The sequence below is a fragment of the Wyeomyia smithii genome, chromosome 3, assembly GCF_029784165.1.
Source record: "Wyeomyia smithii strain HCP4-BCI-WySm-NY-G18 chromosome 3, ASM2978416v1, whole genome shotgun sequence".
Taxonomy (NCBI): Eukaryota; Metazoa; Arthropoda; class Insecta; order Diptera; family Culicidae; genus Wyeomyia; species Wyeomyia smithii.
In genome coordinates this window covers 3,695,535-3,716,957 of record NC_073696.1, presented here as the reverse complement: position 1 = coordinate 3,716,957, position 21,423 = coordinate 3,695,535, and positions in this window count along the sequence as shown.

Genomic DNA, 21,423 nt, shown 5'->3' with positions numbered 1-21,423 from the left:
GACGGTGTTGGATATTTCAAGAACACTTCCATTCCAACGGTTGAAATTCTCGATTGTCAACAATTGAGATCCGTGTCCTTTGTAGAAGGGAAGAAAATATATTCCCCCTCAGATTCATTTCGTGTCACATTCGCTGGATCTGCTTTACCATCTCACATCTCGATTCACAATGTCCTTGTACCCGTTCGCCTGTATATTCCACGAGTCATGAACTGCACCAATTGCAAACAGTTAGGCCATACTTCTGCCTACTGTTGCAATAAAAGTCGATGCGGTAAATGTGGGGGTAACCATCTTGATGACTCTTGCAATCAAGAAAATAATAATTGTTATTACTGTGGTGAAACTACAACATGAACTCTCGAATTGTTCCTTATTCATTCAACATAAAATTAAAATGAAACGATCTCTTAAAGACCGCGCTAAACCAGGGTTTGAAAAAGAAGGACCAGCAAGAGTAACATCGCAGTCCGTGTCATCAGAGGACAATAAATCATAAATATTAGAAGAAATAAGAGAATTTGTTTCCGATTGCTTAAGGAGATCAGAATAACTGTATTCTGATCTCCTTAAGCAATCGGAAACAAATTCTCTTATTTCTTCTAATATTTATGATTTATTGTCCTCTGATGACACGGACTGCGATGTTACTCTTGCTGGTCCTTCTTTTTCAAACCCTGGTTGGTCTAGAAAAAGGAAAAATCTTTCTTCCCCAAAACTTCCCAACAAGGGCCCTAAAATATCACTTATTAGAAATGGTAATGTTCCCAAATCTAATCACGATACTGAAAAATCAAATCAAACTTCCTCTAGAATTTTAAATTTAAAGTCAACACAAGAGTTTCCACCACTATCACCCAAATACTGTGATAGCTCATTCACACCTTCCAAATAAACCAAATAAACAAACAAAATCAGGAAATCTGAAATTTTCTCATGTAATAAACTGGATTCTTGAATCATTAAACATACCGGACCCTTTCAGCAAATTTATTCATTCATTACTCCCTGTTTTCAAAACATTTTTAAAGCAGCTTACCTCTCAATGGCCCCTCATTTCTACTTTAATATCCTTCGATGACTAACTTATCGTCTGAGACTAATGATTTTATACATATTTTACAATGGAATTGCAGAAGTATCATACCTAAACTTGATTCATTCAAAGCTATGATTAATAATTTGAAATGTGATGTGTTTTCTATTTGTGAAACATGGCTCACTTCAGATATCAATCTCAATTTCAATAATTACAATATCGTACGATTAGATCGAGATATTCTTTATGGAGGTGTACTTTTAGGGATTAAAAAGTGTTATTCTTTTTATAAAATTAATTTACCTTCAATTCAAGGCATCGAATGTGTAGCTTGTCAAATTAACATACAAGACAAAGATCTCTGCATTGCTTCTGTATATATCCCTCCTAAAGCACTGATTAGACAACAAATGCTTTCTGATATTGTCGAACTTCTACCCTCACCCCGTTTAATATTGGGAGATTTTAACTCTCATGGTGTAGCTTGGGGTTCATCTTACAACGATAACCGCTCCACTTTGATTTATAATCTTTGTGACAATTTTAATATGACTGTTTTGAACAATGGAGATATGACACGTGTTCCGAAACCACCGGCTCGTCCAAGCGCATTGGATTTATCATTATGTTCAACGTCATTACGGTTAGATTGTAGCTGGAAGGTTGTCTATGATCCCCATGGTAGTGATCATTTACCAATTTTAATTTCAATTAATAATGGGTCAAATAGTACTCGACCAATTGACATTCCGTATGACCTTACATTAAATATTGATTGGGAAATTTATAAATTAAAAATTACAGAAGCTTTAGAGGCATTGCAACACCTTCCACTTCTTGAAAAATATGATTCATTTGCGGGTTTAGTTTTAAATTCTGCAATACTAGCCCAAAGGAAAAAATATCTTGGCGTTTCAACTAAAAAACGACCTCCTACTCCTTGGTGGGACAAAGAGTGCTCAAAAATTTATGTTAAAAAATCAAACGCGTATAAGATTTTCCGGAAAAAAGGAAAAATCGAAGACTTTGTACGATACATTAAGTTAGAATCCATGTTTGAAAACTTGATCAAAGCTAAAAAACGTGGTTATTGGCGACGATTCGTTAATGAGTTTTCTAGAGAAACATCTATGAATACTCTTTGGAACACTGCTAGAAGAATGAGAAATCGAGTAGTGGCTAATGAAAATGAAGAATATTCAAATCAATGGATTTTAAATTTTGCAAAAAAAGTATGTCCAGACACTGTTCCTGCTCAAAAAATTAATCGTGACAATTTTTCTGAACAATCGGTGATGGGACTACCATTTTCTATTACTGAACTGTCTATCGCTCTTCTCTCTCCCAATAATAATGCCCCTTGTCTGGATAAAATAAAACTTTATTTACTGAAAAATTTACCTGACATTGCTAAAAAAATGTTGTTAGATTTATACAATAATTTTTTTGAACTAAACATTATTCCACATGAATGGAGACAAGTAAAGGTGATTGCTATCCAAAAACCTGGAAAACCTGCTTCTAATCATAACTCATATCGTCCAATTGCGATGCTTTCTTGTATTCGTAAATTGTTTGAAAAAATGATTTTATATCGTTTAGACCATTGGGTTGAAAGTAATAATTTATTATCACATACCCAGTTTGGCTTCCGTAGAACTAAAGGAACAAATGATTGTCTCGCATTACTTTCAACAGAAATCCAGATTGCATTTGCTCAAAAAGAACAAATGGCTTCTGTATTCTTAGACATTAAGGGAGCCTTTGATTCTGTTTCTATAGATGTTCTTTCTAATAAACTTCATCAAAAAGGTCTTTCTCCTAAATTTAATAATTTTTTATACAATCTACTATCAGAAAAACATATGCATTTCTCTCATGGTAGTTTGTCAGCGTTAAGACTTAGCTACATGGGTCTTCCACAAGGCTCATGTTTAAGTCCACTGCTCTACAATTTTTATGTGAGTGATATTGATGACTGTTTGGTAAATTGCACTATCAGACAATTTGCAGATGATAGTGTGATTTTTGCCACAGGTCCCAGGGCATCCGATTTACAAAGATCTTTACAAGATACCTTGAACAACTTATCCAATTGGGCAATACAACTAGGTGTAGACTTTTCAGTTGAAAAAACTGAATATGTAGTTTTTTCTAGAAAACATGAGCCAGCTCAGCTCCAACTTATGTTAGTGGGTGAACCCATTACTCAAGTTGTAGTTCATAAATATCTTGGCTAATGGTTCGCCTCAAAATGCACTTGGAAAAGTCATATTCGATATTTAATACAGAAATGTCAACAAAAAGTTAATTTTTTGCGCACAGTAACTGGATCATGGTGGGGAGCACATCCTTGGGACCTTATTAAACTTTATCAAACTACAATTCTATCAGTGCTCAAATACGGATGTTTTTGTTTTCGTTTTGCTGCAAAAACTCATATCATAAAACTTGAACGAATACAGTATCGCTGTTTACGCATTGCTTTAGGTTGTATGCATTCAACTCATACGATGAGTTTAGAAGTGTTAGCGGGCGTTCTCCCCTTAAAAGATCGTTTTTGGATTATCACTTCTCGCATTCTTGTGAAAAGTGAAATTTTGAATCCTATGATAATAAATAACTTTGGAAGACTTGTTGAACTTCAATCTCAAACTCGTTTTATGACTGTTCATTTCAATTACATGTCTCAAAATATCAACCCTTCTTCATTTCCTTCAAATAATATTTACTCATTAGATACCTTTGATTCTACCCTATTTTTTGATACATCAATGTTAAATGAAATTCGTAGTATGCCTGATCAACTACGTATACAACAGATTCCAAATCTATTTCGTGAAAAATATCAAAATATAAACTGTAATAATTCATTTTATACCGATGGTTCTTTTCTCAACGGATCTAATGGTTTCGGTGTTTATAACAATAATTTATCCGTCGCTTACAAACTCGAAAGCCCTGCTTCTGTTTATGTCGCAGAGCTGGCTGCTATTCAGTACACATTAAGTTTTGTTGAAAATTTGCCTAAAGACAATTACTTCATCTTTACGGACAGCCTCAGTGCTATTGAAGCTCTCCGATCGATAAAAAGTATAAAGAGTTCTTCGTATTTTTTGAATAAAATACGCGACCATTTGAGTACTTTATCCGAAATCGCATCACAGGTTACATTAGTATGGATCCCTTCTCATTCTTTAATTGAGGGCAATGAAACGGCAGATTCATTAGCTAAGATCGGTACGGTACATGGTGACATTTATGAAAGACCTATTGAATTCAATGAATTTTTTAGTTCTATACGTCGAGAGTCGCTCATGAACTGGCAAAACTCTTGGGACAATGGAGATCTAGGAAGATGGTGTCATTCAATTATTCCTAAAGTTTCTTTAAAACCTTGGTTCCACAAATTGGACGTAAGTCGTGATTTCATTTGTATGATGTCTCAGCTTATGTCCAATCATTACTGGTTTAATGCTCACCTTCGTCGTATAGGACTCACAGAGGATCACCTTTGCACCTGTGGCGAGGGTTACCACGATATTGAACATGTTGTTTGGTCATGTCCGTTATATCGTGAAGCTAGATCCAATTTAGAAAATTCTCTTAAAGCTCGGAATAAACAACCAAATGTCCCTGTTCGTGATGTCTTAGCAATTTTAGATTTCCCATATATGCGTCTTCTATATTCCTTCCTTAAATCAATTGATGTTCCTATTTAGTACACTTTTGTTTTCATTTCAGATTCTATTTACGCGCTTAACCAAGAATAAGACGTTCCCGAAAATATATTTGGCTCTCGAAGCTGCAGGAACCATACTTATCAAGCTTGTGTTTTATGATTTGTAACTTATTTATAATTGTATTATTGTATATGAAAAGATGAGAGGGTTTTTATGCCTGTTTGAGGAGAAATATTTATTGATTTTACTCAAGAAGGCTTTTCCCTACTCCAATAATTATTTCGGCCCCGTTATGCTCTCTGCGATTGGGCCTTTATCTTATTACATTTAATTAGAATAAAAAACAGCAGCATTGCAGTTTTTCCTCGATTGCATACGAATAGAAACGTACGAACAAAAGTGTACCACTGCAATACGAATAGTACCGCTGCAGTACGAAAGGTACCGCTAAAGTACGAATAGTGCCGCTGCAGTACGAATAGAAGTGTACCGCTGATTGTACGAAAAGAAGAGTACCGCTGCAATCATAAACGACGAGAGACCTACGGTTCTTTACTCCACTGGTATTCTTGCTTTCACCAGCATAATTTCTTTCAAGGCATCAGTTTTTATTAGGTTTTGAAATTGTTCCAGAATGGGGATTGTTTCAAACTTTTAGGAAAACTTTTACCTTCGAGACATCATATTAACCAAAAATAAATTAACCTTTTGGGACGGGGAGACTCTGTCAATTTTTATTTCGATATTGATACAAAGAATATCACAGGGAACTAATGGTGTCCATTCACGTCGTCTGTGCTAGGAATGCTTACATGTAATTGGTTCATTGTTCGCGTAAATTTGTCATTGAAACTTTTTATCAATTTTACCACTTAGCAATAAAATTTGAGTGATAACTAGCATATTACAAAATTGTTACACATTTTATCTATCCAACAACATATTGGACATCCAGTATAGTAAACAAAGACGTAGTCCCATGTCAAAAATGAGTAGCGAACGGCTTCGGCAGGTTTCTGCAGAAGATTGCTGCAGAAAACCTGCCGAAGAAAATCACTGCCGAAGCCCTTCGCTACCCTAAATAAATAAATGCACCGTAAACAATTTTTTGAGACAAAATATCAATAAAAAACAAGTCAAGTTATCGCAAAAAAGGTTATTTTTAAAAATACATTTATTTTTATGAAAACTACGAAAGGTCAAACATTGATGGTTGTCGGATCATGGAGAAATAGGAAAAAAAAAATTCTCAAAATTAAAAATGAAATCAAAAAACTTTGTTTGATTGGTATGACGTCTTCCACAATGTTGCAGAGAGTATACACCATAAAATAAAAAAAAATTAAGCCGACATCCATAAATAACGTAACGCAAAAAAAAAACAATTTTTGGAGCCCCCCCACCCCATGTAACGAAACGTAATGCCAACACCTACCCTCCGTAAAAATTACGTAACGCTGTAGAAGGATTTGCTTGATGAAAATGCTCGTTTTTGGAGTCTCTCCAGAGATTTTTTGTTACGTAACGCTGAATTTACCCTTCCTCCCTCTGAAACTAATCGTAACGCCCAAGGATACCCCCTCTCCCCTATGAAAAAACCTCCCTCTTCACTTAAGAGTCTGATTTTGTTAGTTCAACATCGATAGCAAAATGAAATAGGAGAAATAAAAAAAGTTAAAATGTTTCAACAAAAAAAAATCAACAGATTTTTTTTTTTGTCACGCATATCTTTTTTGAAAAGGACACAATTATTTACTCCAACTTTACCAAAGACACTGTATCCATCATATAAACCGGTTCGGCTTCATACATATTTTTCTAATTAATAAATTCTCGGCCCAGGAAATTTGATTTATATGCCAGCACACATCGTTTCATAAAATAGGATTTTGCTTTTTGCGTTAATTAATTTAATTTTTTTTTGAATATTTTTTCTCAAAAAAGTATGAGGTTGTCTCCAAAACACGACCGCATAACTGACATCGAACTACGCACACTATTGACAAACGCGTTGTCCTACCAAGTTTATATTTGAGAGGACAACTTTATGATTGTTAATTGATTGCATTTTCGCTCTGCATTCATTCTTTCTTGATACTAAGTGTGTATATCGAGCCCAAAGTTTGTATTTTTCAGGATAAATAAACATATTGCTGAGAGTGTTTTACTAATGAGTCATAATGACATAATGAGTGTAACTTGTAGGTCTTGTTGAGTGTAACATTCGCTCATACTAGAAATTTTCCAAACACCCTCAACATCTGAAGTTATGGTCAAAATACGGTTTTTTGGACTTCAGTGCATACAACTTATTTTTAACTCGGTCATTACCAATGTTGCCACATTTTCATCTGTACTGGAAGAGTAAAAATCTTTTTCATCTGTACTTTTGAAGTAGAATACTTCTCTCAGGAAGTTCGGCTACATAGGGATGTGAAATGAAAATCTAAAACCGAAAAAAGTGAAAAATATGTCCAATTTCAAATGCTAATAAATCGGTTAGTATTCGATGGATTTCCTTCGTTCTTGCAGCAATAGATTGGAAAATCTTCTAAGATTCTTCCCAAAATAAGATAATTGTAATTTTATTATTCACACTATTGTACTATTGAAAATAGTCAAGCCTTGTCAAAACGAAAAATTCGACCTCTGATTGGTCGTTATATGCTTGCTTCCCAAGCACGGTCGACAGGATCATATACCTTGCAATTGAAAACATGCTATTTGGCCTATATAAGAGCCTGTTCCAGCCGGAGCCGCTCATAATAGTTCTAGACAGCGACAACAGCAGTCCTTCCTTAGCAGCAGCACATTTGCCTGTGGTTGGTCACCACGTCTCAGGAGCAGCGCGGTTTTGACGTTGGACTAACGTCTATATCGAAGTTAGGCTCCTGAATTTGAAAATCTAGTAATTCATCCAGGGAAAACCAGGGAAAAGTGGTCAGGTTTTGAGCGCTTATATATCAGCCATTTCTTTTCAGAATTTCAAGGTTTTGGCATCAACCGATCAGAAATTCTTTTACGGTTGAATTTATGTAACAAAAATAACCTATTGTTCGAGATACACTATTGAAAAATTGATAAATCACATCGATTGTCTAAATCATACCGAGCAACCAATCACTACCTCTCTTCACAAGCACAGTCGACACTAACGGATACAACCGATCTGACTTTGTAAGCAGTCTCGCAGCTTTCAACCAATAACGAGCTCGCTTTCGGTAGCTGAAACAGGTGTTGCAACACCGTTTTAAAATGCTCCTTTTATCATTACCACTGAACAGATTCTAAACACCAATGGCTTGATTGATAGGGGAAATATTGCGCAAGATTGTCATATAATAATTTAAATATGTTTTCGATACTAAACTAGATTAAAGTTATGTTAAAAGTCGTGCACATTCAACCAATCACAAGCTCGCTTTTCCTTTGCTCGCGGATGGATTTTTGCATTTGGCTATATAACAGCCTGCGTCGTCTCATAGCAGTCATCAGTTACCAAGTGGAAGGCCACTAGAACGGTCCTGAATAATCAGCAGCGGTGGCTGATTCCAGTGGCGAAACTGAGCTGCAGCAGAACCAGAGCGGTGGTATCAGGCAGCAGCGGCGGAGGTAGTGGACGGCTGCATTTCTTCATTTAGTTCGGTTCCCTTTCGATCTGAGTTGGACCCCACCAGCGGTAATCCAATTCAGATATCGTTGGGTGAAAACAGCCAGAATCTGCACGAGCCAGCACCGCCACTAGGAAAGCTACCGCCATTTAGTGTGTGTGCAGTGTGCACATATAGCGTATGTGCATCTGCATTGCTATGACATTTGCGATGATAGGGATGGCGCTGTTGCGTGTGTATGGCTAGCTATAGCGTGTGTAAGACATTAGCATGGGTAGCATATTATGGCTATTGCGTGTATATCTTCAGCGTGTGTACGAATAGTTGTAGCGTGTGTGTGGATAGCTGCTGCGTGTGTAATGATTAGTTATAGCGTATGTATGGATAATAATAGCACATGGTTGGATAGCTTATGCGTGTGTATAGATAGTTGTATGGATAGCTTGAGCATGTGTGTATAAAAAACTATAGCTACAGCCTTTGTATGAATAGTTTAACCGTGTGTATAAATAGTTATAGCATGTGTGTGGATAACTATAGCGGGTGTTTATCGAAGATTATTATTGTCATTGAAAATATTAAAACGTCTTAACGAACACGGTTGTGAATTTGATTTTACAGCAGCGATTTTAACTTCTTCAGCCAGTCTTTATTCATCGAGGAAAAATTACTACCTATGAATGATCAACACTTATTTACTAGAAATTTGATTTAGATCAAAACGGGTTCTTTTGAGTATCATAAGTTATTGGTAAAAAGAGTTGCAAGTTTTCTTAATGAGTATTCATTAAATTTTCGTTTTTGTTTCTCGGTGCGCGGTTTTGATTTTGTTTCTCGCACACAGAGAAAGAAACTTGTCGCTATCGTGAAAAATAACAAAACAGTTAGAAATGCTCTAAATTACAATTGAAGAAGTTAAGATATTTTCCTGCCACTCGCCAAAACCTTGATAACAACTACCGAAAAACGTGCAATTGAGCTCTTGCTATATTAAGTTATTGAAATAAATGTATTTTTTTAAATACATGAAGTTATATGCTGGGCTGGTGCTACCCTAGCATGAGTTCTATCGATTAAATGTCAAACAATTTTTAAATTTAAAATTTTCGTTTGAATCGTTCTGGGCTTCAATTTCAGATAGTTTCGTTAAGTTTGCTTTTTGCTTGGATAGGAAAATTTTACCAATTCGCTCAATTAAATGATTGTTTTAATAGTGCAGCTACGAACAAAGGTTTGATTCGAATATGTATGAAATGACAGCGATTAAATAAAAGATATCCATTCTTTTAGTATATATTATTATTTATAACGTTTTAACGTCTCAGCGTTCAGAAATTCACTGTTAGATAAAATTGCAGCAAATACTAGAGTTGCAATTCTCTCTATTATTTGTTTTAATGGAATATAAGAATACCGTAGTCCAACGTCATGCGGTCGTGTCTTGAGTGCCACCCTCCTACTTTTTTTCAGCGTGTGTCGCCAGACAGCCATTATTCCCCCGTGTTGGGGCAGCATGAAGATTGCCATCAGGAAATCCAATTTCGGAAATCAAAATGCCTTTTTAAAGGCAAATAAACAAGTCATTGAAAGTTAATAATTTTTGTCAACGCAAGCAAGCATTCTGTGTTGCATCCTAGCAATTTAAATTTGTCGCACCCGTCTAATTTACTGAATGTGAAATAGCTTCCACAGTGCATGTTGTCCGTGTATCTTAATTCCACCAATGTTAGGGCAGCTCAAAGGTTGTAATTAGCAACCGATTCTGAACCGCAACATGCTTTTTTCAAGGCAAATAAAAGAATAATTGAAGGTTAATAATTTTCTGGCATCAACACAAGCAGACATTCTGTGCGGGATGCAATCAAACTCTGTTGTAGTTGTCTAATTTTAACTTTATTCAGTAAACCCCCCACTGTAGGGGCAGCGCAAAGGCTGCGATCAGCATGACCAACTTTGAATAACAAACTGCCCTGTTAGACCGCATCCACAAAGACGAAGATACACGCAACAGCGAGCAAACGAAATCGCTTGATGTTACAAACCGCAATAAGATACGGGTTAAAACCGTTGCGTGTATGAGAGCACCATCGGTGTTTATTCGCTGGATACAAAAATCATATGCGAATTGTGGAATAATTTGTCTGAAGAACATTAGGGAATGGAACAACTGAACTGAAAGGCGTGGCCTATTACGTAGCACCCTTCGGCTATAGAAGAGTGTTTCTGGGAAAACTAGCTACCATCATTAGTCGGAAGGTGAACTGGATGGACCGTCCACAACGTTGACAGCAGTAACAGCAGATATCGGCACTCAGCAGTAACAGACCATAGCAGCGGGTCGCGCCTGTGGCTGCCTTCAAATTAAACAAATCACTTGCCCTGTGGTTGGTCATCACGTCTCAGGCCTCTGCCAGGCTGAACGCCAACGCGAGCGATCGGGCGAGATTTTTGCGGTACATCAGCCGGCACTTCCTCTAATGGAAAAGTAGGATCATTTTGTTTAGAAGAATATTACTGTCGGTAATATTACAGAGATGCGATTGCATCATATCCGATATTGAATTGAACAATTGTTCTTTCGAGGACAAATAACACTTAATTTGAAGAGTTAATAGCTTTGGGTACCAGTAGCAGTATGGTAACAGCCTCAGCGATAGGTGCAGCCGGTACTTCCCTAAGGCCGATGTAATAAGGAAGTAAATGGAAGCGGCACGGCGAAACAGTTCGGGTGTTCTTAGACGCGCGTCATTTTTCGTACGATAGCGGCGGTATTAGCGGTAGATGCATTTTTCAACACTTACTCCAGTAAAGCCGTGTCTAATTTTCAATGTGAAAACACCTTTCTATTGTGTTGGCCGTGCGCATTAGGCCTCTGCCAGGCTAAACGCGATAAGCGGCGCGAACCGATACGCCGGCCGTAGGTTAATTTACAGCCGTAAGTAGAGCTGTGTAAAAGGATGACACCCCGTTAGGCATATAGACGCGAGGCATACGGACGCGAGGCATAGTACGCTAGGCATAATGGACGGCAGGCATACGGACACGAGGCATATGGACGCGAGGCCGAATAGACGCAAGGCCGAATGGACGCGAGGCCGAATGGACGCGAGGCCGAATGGACGCGAGGCCGAATGGACGCGAGGCCGAATGGATACAAGGCCGAATGGATACAAGGCCGAAAGGACACAAGGCCAAAGGGAAGTGATGTGGAATATGTTATTATCGTCATCATCTACACAGCATTCGATAACATGTATTTCGCTTCAAAGTGTCATTTAGAAAGCAATACACTCGCGGCCTTCGGCCGACTCGCTATTCGAGCGAATGCTGTCCTTACTCGCTACCGCTCGTTCGGACTTAACTAAGGGAAGAAAACTCTGTTTGAGTAGACCTAGCAAACCAGTAAATCAGTCGTTTGGGTGCGAGAGGCCGCCGCTTCCGACGGCGGGTCGGCGGCCGGCTCGGACTGCGGAAACCACGGCGGCTTAGTGCCGCCTCGTTTCCTTGCCCTCGATTATGCGTCTTCGCCGCATGATTTCAAGAAAGGTGTTATACCCAACTTAAACTCTGTAGGAATATAATAACACCTGAACTACATTATTGGATCTCATGCGATCGTACAACATCGCATTCGGCCTCGCGTCCATTCGGCCTTGCGTCCATTCGGCCTTGCGTCCATTCGGCCTTGCGTCCATTCGGCCTTGCGTCCATTCGGCCTTGCGTCCATTCGGCCTTGCGTCCATTCGGCCTTGCGTCCATTCGGCCTCGCGTCCATTCGGCCTCGCGTCCGTTATGCCTTTTGGCAGTATGCCTCGTATCCATTATGCCTCGCATCCATTATGCCTCGCATCCATTATGCCTCGCGTCTGTATGCCTAGCATACTATGCCTAACATCCATATGCCTAGCGTCCATATGCCTCGTGTCCCGTCCCCGTGTAAAAGTATTCTACTTCAACCTTGCGGTCGTGGCTTTGCACACAACCCTCCTGTGATTTTTTTTTCAGATAATCTGTACTAAAATCTATACCTGTAAGATTTGTGTTGCAAAAGATCACCTTTGTCAACCTTAAAAAAGTTACAGAAGTTGCAAGTTATTCATTTAGTTGATGATGCTATTGGTACATATATTTACTAAATTTGGAATTTGTTTCCATGTTTTCCGGGAAAGGAAGCAGAACAACAATAGCGTTTGCATTGAAAACTCTAGTTGGTTCTTCGCATCGAGTTCAGTTTTCCAAGGGATGCATTTCAAATGATTTCAAGTGAACCTGACCCTTAAAAATTTGTACCCATCTGTACCTTTTGACAAAAATCTATAATTTGTACCATACAGAATCTGTACCAGAAAAAACGAAAAAATCTGAACTTTTCCAGATAAATCTGTATTTGTGGCAACACTAGTCATTACTGAACCGATTTTCAATATTTTAGCAATTTTGGAAAGAAGATAAACAGAGCTTTCAAAATATATACAGGTTTGTACTAATATCACTGAAACATGTTGAGTTATTTGAGTTTAAATCTAGTTTTTTAGATTTTTTCACGCAATTTTTCAACTAAACTTGAAACCTGTTTTGCGAGAAAGATACTACAAATGCATGAAAATTTTGAAAGTATATTCAATGACGAATCAAACAAAAGCGGTTTTGTGAAAATCGGTGAATATTTAGATGAGTTATATATTTTTTATGAAAACCAGAGTTCTTGGCTTCTATCGCACAATTTATTCACGGTGCTACAAATAGAGAAAAATGCAAAAACTTCTTAAGTGACCTAGTATAGGTTGTAGGTCTTGTTGAGTGTAGCATTCGCTCATACTAGAAATTTTCCAAACACCTCTAAAATTTGAAGTTATGGTCGAAATACGGTTTTTGGACTTAAGCGCATACAATTTTTTTTAGGTCAGCCATTTCTTGATTGATTTTCAATATTTTAGCAGTTTAGGAAAGGGGATAAACAAAGTTTTTTAAATATTTACAGATTTGTACCAATATCACCAAAATTTGTTAAGTTATTTGAGTTCAAATCAAAATTTTTAGACTTTTTCTCGCAATTTTCCAACCTAACTTGAAATTTACCACCTATTTATGTGAGAAAATTTATGTGGTCCCCGTGGCTCCGTGGTTAGCAATGTTGATCGGTTGGCTCTCTCACACGGTTGTGATATCGGGGTCTCCTGATCAGGTCCAGGATCTTTTCGAGCTGTTTCCAGCTCGAAAAAATCCTCGACCTGATCCGGAATCGAACCCGATATCACAACCGTGTGGGAGAACTAGCCGATCGACATCGCTAACCACAGAACCACGGGGATCACTACATTAAATAAACGCTGGGAGTCTATTGTTTATTGAGAATAATACAACACTCCAATGTAATACTGCACTACTTGGAGTGAAAGACAATTTCCACATTTTGTGTCGTGTTGGAGTACGAAATATAATATAATACATATTTTGTATCCCAAATCAGCACCATGGCATCGATCCTCGTACTTCTCACATGCTAAGCGAGCACTTTACCATCTAAGCTACAACCACGACCATAGAAGAGGTTTTGTTACTGCTGTACTAAATATTGCCAGCTAAACATGAATGAGAAAAACAACGAATGAACATTCAAAGAATAAACATGCAGTGATACTATATATACGAAGTTTTGTGCAAACGAGCTGTTTGAGTGCTATCGGCTTCTAATTTGCACATAAAACATACGGTATCACTGACTAAACAGGATGAGAAAGCAATTACTTTAAACTCTAGTGCTTGGAATCTTTTGAAAAAAAATGATAAATGTTCAATTACTTATTTGCTTGAAAAGGGCAGTTGACTGTTCAAAATCGGACATGCTGTGCCGCCCCGACAGTGAGGGAACAAGGCACTCTGACACCACACACTGAAAAATACCGCGCTTCTGCTGAGACATGCCGCCGAAGCTGAAGTTTAGGCCGAAAGCAAATTCGAAAAGCCAGCTGATACTGGGACTTATTACGGGAGTCACTTCACGGTGAAATCAAAGTGAAGTGAATAAACTCCTATTACGGGACTCACGCAAGTGAGAAAAAACGTCGCAAAGTGACATCTGCCATGAAATCTGGGTTATTATGAGTGTCATATTACTGAAGTGGAAACGGAAAAAAGCGGCGTTTCGCGTGGAATTATTTTACGACCATTTTGAACGGTGAAATGATTCCACAAAGATGGGATAAGTCTTGAAAATTGATGATTTATGATCTAATGATAAATATTGAATTCATTTTTTCAGTAACGAAACGAATAAGAATTCGATCCGTGCCTCAAGCGGTCAAAGTTTCGACTTTTTGACCGATGGAAAACAAATGCACAGTTCATAAAATTTTCAATACTGAAAAAAAAATTTTTTTGTGATGCAAAAAGTCTTAGAAATGCGGAAAACGTCAAGATCTGATGAAAAAACGGAAAAATCGACTTTCTGGTACTTAGAAATTTTCGAGCTGGGAAACATTCTCATTTCACTTGTCCTGTTCTCAATTTCATTTCACTGTCAATCTCACTTCACGGAGGTAATTTTTGTCACCAGTGAAGTGACTCCCGTAATAAGCACCACTGCCGCAATTCGCTGTTCATACTGGCGCAATCCGCTACGCTACGACCGTCTGTCCGTGTCACCTTCCGTCAAAAAAATGTAACTTATTTGACCAGAAGCACTCTTCTATAGCTGAAGGGTGCTCTGAAGTAGGCACCGCTTCTTTGTTGTTTCACCACATTCCCTCATCTTCTTTGGAAGACAGTTTCCATAATTCATTTAACATTTAATTTTGGTAACCAGCGGAAAAGACCTCTCACACACGCAACGATATAACCCGTTTAGTGTTGTGGCTAGGAACGTCAAGCAATTTCTTTTGCTCGCTGTTGCATCATACTGGGAGACGACAAAATTCTGTTAATGCTGATTGATGAATCGAGTTCAAATGATTGCTGCACCGGCTTTGTTGAGGCGCTCTAACATTTTAAATGAAGTTTGATATTTTAGAATTTTCGTGCAAACGAGCAGCCAGGCTTGTTATTCTCCTCAATATGTGAAAAGAGCAGAATAAATATTTACCGTTCACTTCTTACCCAGCATCAGTGCTGCGTATAGCAATATTTTGCACCCAACTTCTTCATTCTACTTTGTACTGTGTTTCTGCCGCTTGCTGCCTAAAGCACAGCTGAGCGAAACTAGAGTGGCGAATCACTCTACTGAGAAAGCATAGAAGTACACCGCGGTGTCTACTGCTAAGAAAAATTCGATAAAGCTAAGCAAAGAGCAAACATGCGTGACAGGCGGCTGGATTTGTTTTATTCAACAACGCAATCTACTTTCTTACCTACTTTTTCCCCTCATTTGATATTTGCTTAAAAGACACACAGTAAAAGCACTGAAGTTAGCTCTGTTGTGTAGTTATTGAGCGTATTGTCCTTTCGTGTGAGGAAGAGCACACCAGTTAGTTATCTCTCTGGGGGAGTATATCAAATTGCACCGCGGTGTTATATGTGCAGATTTTAGCCTGTTTTATTTCAACCTTTTTCGACATCGGTCAACAAAATGACTGTTACGGTCGAAAATTTGTGAACTTCAATTTGCCGTTTTATTTCTATAGTTTATAAGAAAAACCTGTCTTATACTCAGTTTTGGCATTTGCTCTTCAGTTGTGAAAAAGACGTTGAAGCAAGAGGAGCAACGCATCAAAATTATGCTCGCGCATCGGAAAAATCCATCCATCGGAAAAATCCGGAAAAAGACCAGTCCACATAAGCACTGAGGAAGACTGTACGTCACAGTCGAAATATATATTTGCGGACTGAATTTCAATATTTATTTCCAAAAAGTTTAGTAGAGTATAACGGAAACCGATAACTATTTCTTTGATTGATCTCAATCACTCTGCTAAGACGCTCGTTATAGATTTTCTAGATTTGGAAAAATCCGAACTACTCGCTCGCCCTGTTGACAAAATTGTTGAATGTGGCCAAATCAATCGTCACCAATATGATAAAATATTGAAGAACGTAGCCTATGTCACGCGTACGATCCCCCTCCCCAGTCAGCATACGATCATAGTTTCCACCGGGGGTTGGTAACCCGATCTCCGCTAAGGTTACTCGTATCCCGGTCGGCACCTCGTGGAGGTTGGGATAGGAGTTGCTGGAGCGTGGGAGTTCCCGTGGTTGGACTACGTAACCAGCTAAGGTCTCGTAGGTTGCAAACTAGCACAAAACTAGCGCTGGATAGGACGCTGATACTCCCGGTGGCCCTTTACGGACATGAAGCATGGACGCTCAACGAAGCTGATCGACGAGTGCTCGGAAGCTTTAAGCGTAAAGTTCTGCGATCGATACTTGGCGGTAAATTGGAAGATGGAGTGTGGCGCAGACGCATTAATCACGAGTTGTACCAGGTATATAAACATGCTGATATAGTGAAGGTAATACAGCGGGGCAGACTTCAGTGGGCTGAACGTGTCGTCCGAATGCCTGACGAGAGAACCGTCAAAGCGCGCGGTGGAAGAAGATGCACGATCTACTGGTGTACGAGGAGACTGGAGAACGGCTGCCCAGGACAGAAGAAGCTGGACATCTCTAATTCGTTCGGCCTTAGACCGGTGAACGGTCCGTTAGCCAAAAAAGTAAAGTAAAGTAAAGTAAGTATCAAAGAACGTTTGTCAACTGCCAAGAAGACAGGGTCGGGGGGAAATCGAAACCCGGAAACCGATGAATCAACGAAAAGAGTGACCATCAGTTTCAAGTGTCGGGAGCGTCGTCTATAACTGTAAATCAAGCTAAAAACAAGTTGCCCCGTAGACTCTTAATCGAGACGATATGCGAAACAAGGCGCCTAGACGGCGATCGCGAGAGCTGTACGTGAAGCGCCTGACGAAATTTGATTGCGTGGTACACAATGATGAAACTTACATCAAGGTAGACAGCTTCGTGGATAGGAATATTATACTGGAAGCGGAAAGGCGGCAGATATTTTCAAATACCCTAAGCTGTTGAAGTTTGCAAAGAAATATCTCGTGTAGCAAACCTGTTCCTGTGGTGTAAAGAGCAACATTTTCATCGCGAAAGGTTCCGTCAACCAGGAAATTTGTGTGAAGTAGTGCCTAAAAAAACGTCTGTTGCCTTCCCTCAAGCAAAACAGTTGTTCCGATCCGTTTTGGCCGGGTATCATCTTAGCATTACGGAAAAAGGCCATGGAGTGGTATGCTGCGAACAACATCCTTCTAACATACCAGAGCTTCGTCCTGTATGAAAGCGGAGTCTCAAGAGCAGTTGTCAATGAGATGCAGTTTAAGGCTATCTGGAGTTCTGCGGCGAATAAAGTTACCAAGAATGCTGTACAAAACTTAATGGAAGCAGCCAAAAGAAAGGCAATTCGCATTTGCTAAAACGGAAGCTTGAGTCAATATTTTTCCCTTATTCTGTACGTATTGAACTTGACAAACAAACATTGATTGATTTTTCAATAAAAAAAATGACCGATTTACACACATTTTTGGTTAGCGCCCTTCACATTAGTGAATAAAACTTTTAATGAAATTGTCGAACAAAAGAACATTGTGTGATTTTATGACAGAAAAACAAGCAAAATTTTGTAAAACGAATGAAAATTCATGTTACTGTCAACACTAACGACTCAGAAAAAATGAGGGATAAATTGTTCAAGTCATTTCTTTCTTCCGATAATTATTGGCTCGTGAATCTTTACTTCGCTACTATCACTGAAGTGTGAGTCATCGGTTTGTAGAGTTAATGTAAATAAAATTTCTGAGAGAGAATAAATTAACTCAGCGAATCTCCGAATCCGTTCACTCGGAGTGGCAACGTAATTTTCGCCGATGTAAACGCCGATCACCAACATTGTCTACAATTTTGCCGAAGACATCGCCCCGTAGATGGGTAACAGCTTACCCGAAACCGGTCGGTAAAAAAGGTAATTTTTACATTGTAAGAACCATAAGTGTTTGTGTCCCGTTTAATATTTATACATCACACCGATCAAACAAACTGTTAAGGTCCCAAAAAGATTAGTAATCATCAATACTATTTTTACGTAAACCATTTTCAATCAATCAAAATTACTAATAGGACAAAATGACAGATTTAGCTCATAGTAAACCCTGTGCAAAGTTTTAGCCGAATCAAAATGAAAATTTACAAAAACATGAAAATTGGGTGATTTTTTTGTAAAATTGCTCTCCAATTTTTGTGTTTATCAACATAAATAAACGAATTTCAAAAATTTATACTATTACGAAAATGATTTCAAGCCAGAGTAAGAATAACCTGTTTCCCGAGCGTCCCACGGCTCAGGTTTATGTGACGGTATCGAGTATGAAACAGAAGGATAGAAATGCAAACTGAGGAAGAATATCTGTGGATGTTACAGCATCAGACAATTTGTTTTCCTGTGTAACACATACTACAGGAATGACGTGAAAATACTACGGTAAGACCCTAGAATTGGAACCCAACGATTTGTTTGCTAATTTTGATTAGTTAAAGTGAGTGATGCCCGAGCAAAAGAAAAGAAAACATGTGGAGTTTTCTGGTAAAATTTACGATCGTCTGGAGATTTTTTATTTCGTTCAAAGCTTCATAAACTCTACCTCTCAATGAAATACCTACAAATTTGACTGTTCTACCTCAACCTGTACGATGCACAATGGTCGGAAAATTAAGATTTTTGGCCAAAATTAATTTTTTGGTGTCAAATTGTTAGTTCTCTACCGTAGATGATTCTGTCATTTGAGAAAAGTGTTGTAGTGACAAGGGGTTGTCCATAAACCACGTGAATTGAGGCAAATCCTATTATTTTTTGAAATAATAAAAAAAAATCGTCAGTGTATACAACCGAAAAATTATACTAATTCTTCGTTTTTTTTTGTTTGCATGAAAAGTGAAAAACTTGTATTCATTTTTTTCTACAAAAACGCAAATTTTTCGCAAACTTTTAACATTGATTCTTGGAGAGCACAAGCTGAGCTTTCAGGCACACTATCAGGAACTGTACTTACACGTGCTTACATTTAATGTTTTCAAAGGTCAAAATTAAAAAAATTTCGCGTATTTTCTGTGTAGCCCGCGGCAGACTCAGTTGGGTTGAAATCAATTACTCTTTCAGTTTTATGAAGCTAATACAATATGCTTTTAATTGTATGCAAACATAGCATAGCAACTTTAGTAGGATTTCATATATTCCGACACACTCAGAAAAACTCTTTTTCTTAATTTTTGAGAAAGGTAACATTGGAGGCGTTTTTCAACATGAACCGTGCTATGTATCAAGATTTCATTGAGAAATTATGAAAATATAGATCAAAAACTACCAAATGATGTGACGCAGAGCTGGTAGTAACTGAGTGACTTAAAAATAGGAACTTTAGAGACCAAATTACTGAAAAAAGAGACCAAAAAGAGACCAAAAAGGAACCGAAAAGAAAAAAAATCTATTGATTTGTGAATTAAATAATAAATTGTGAATTTTAGGATATAAAATGATTGCATTAAAAAGGCAATATAAACGTATAACAGATGACCTCTCAAAATCAAGTTTTTATTTTTCGCTTTTTCCTGGTTTTCCCAACAATATTTCTTAAATTTTCCCGTTGTTTTATTTTTGAAAATAAGGAAAAGAGAGTGCTGGAAAACTAGGGTAATCGCTCCTATATTCATCTCAGTACCTATATTCATCTCATCACGCCTATTTGATCAATGTAAATCTTTAAATCACTTGACAAAATCGAGAAGCAAATAGGTTTACTTTCAAAATTTGTAGAAATTTGATGGTAAATTGGACAAATGAGGGAAATAAGATGAATATAGGTGCACCTAGCTGTTGAGATGAATAACGGAGCGATTACTCTATGAAAACTATATTCAGTTCTTCGTCGACTCCGAAAAGTTTCTAAATAAAGTCCAGCACAATTTTCGCTCTTTTTATCACCAAATCGTTCGCAAACTTCTCCTTATGGCGCTTACTTGTTTCTTTCACTTTTTTGTTGTTGTTAACTTGCCGTTGAGCTTCCAATGCTTCTATTTCAAGTCTCAAAGTAGGCAATGTATGTGATTTTTTCGAGAATAAGAATAATGAACACGGGCTGAGGATGTGATTTAGACTTAGAAAAAAAATTCTGTCGTCCAAACGGGACACGAACCCGCAATCTCCGATGTCGCATTTCGTTTAGCGGTAGGACTCAAAAGCCTGTCTTCTCGAAAAAAAAATCTCCTCGCTAAATTCGTGGTGGTGGTCCAAATTATACCTACTTGTTTAACCGATGAAAAAATAATGTCTTAGAAATGCATAAACCGTCGAGATCTTTTGTTATCTCGAAAAAAAAAAGTTTTTTCGAAAAACTTCGATGTCTTGAATATACATAATTCTCGAGCTGTGGCCAATAGAATGTATTAGCAATTTTTTCAAGGTCCTAAAATTAGGTTAAACCGACACTTCAAATAAATGATTAACAAAAAATATCGATCCGATTAAAACACGAAGTCGCTCAAAAACACGGTGAAAATTTCATGAAAAGCAACGAATCATTACGGGTTTTCAAGAATTCGATAAAGATAAGAAAGGTTTCGCGCCAACTCGACTGAGGGGTTGGTAGTAGCATTTCAAATTTCAATGGAGCTTTGCGGGTGTGTAGGCCTTAGTACCGTAAGTAACTTTGCTTTTTTTTTTAATTTATATGTATTAACATTTGCAAAGGGCCTAATTTTTTTCAGTAAATCGATATAACTAAATAAAAAACCGAGATAGAGGAAAGTTGCGAAGGGATGACTTTCAAAAAAATTTAAAATATTGAGATACTTGAATTTGAGATTCTATACTAAAAAAACGAGAAGTGATATTGATAGAATGGGTTTTCTCAAATTTTATCTTAATTAGTTTTTCCAGGCAGGCAATTCAGTTGCCCAAAGTTCTTCTAAAGAAAGGGGTTTTCTTGAAGGAAAACAGTTTTTCTAACAAAAAACTTTTTTTTCTCTAAAAAGACCCCTTCTTTCAGAATAATTTTGCAACAAGATGAAATAAGAGCCATCATTTCGATCGTTGATGATGTACTGCTGT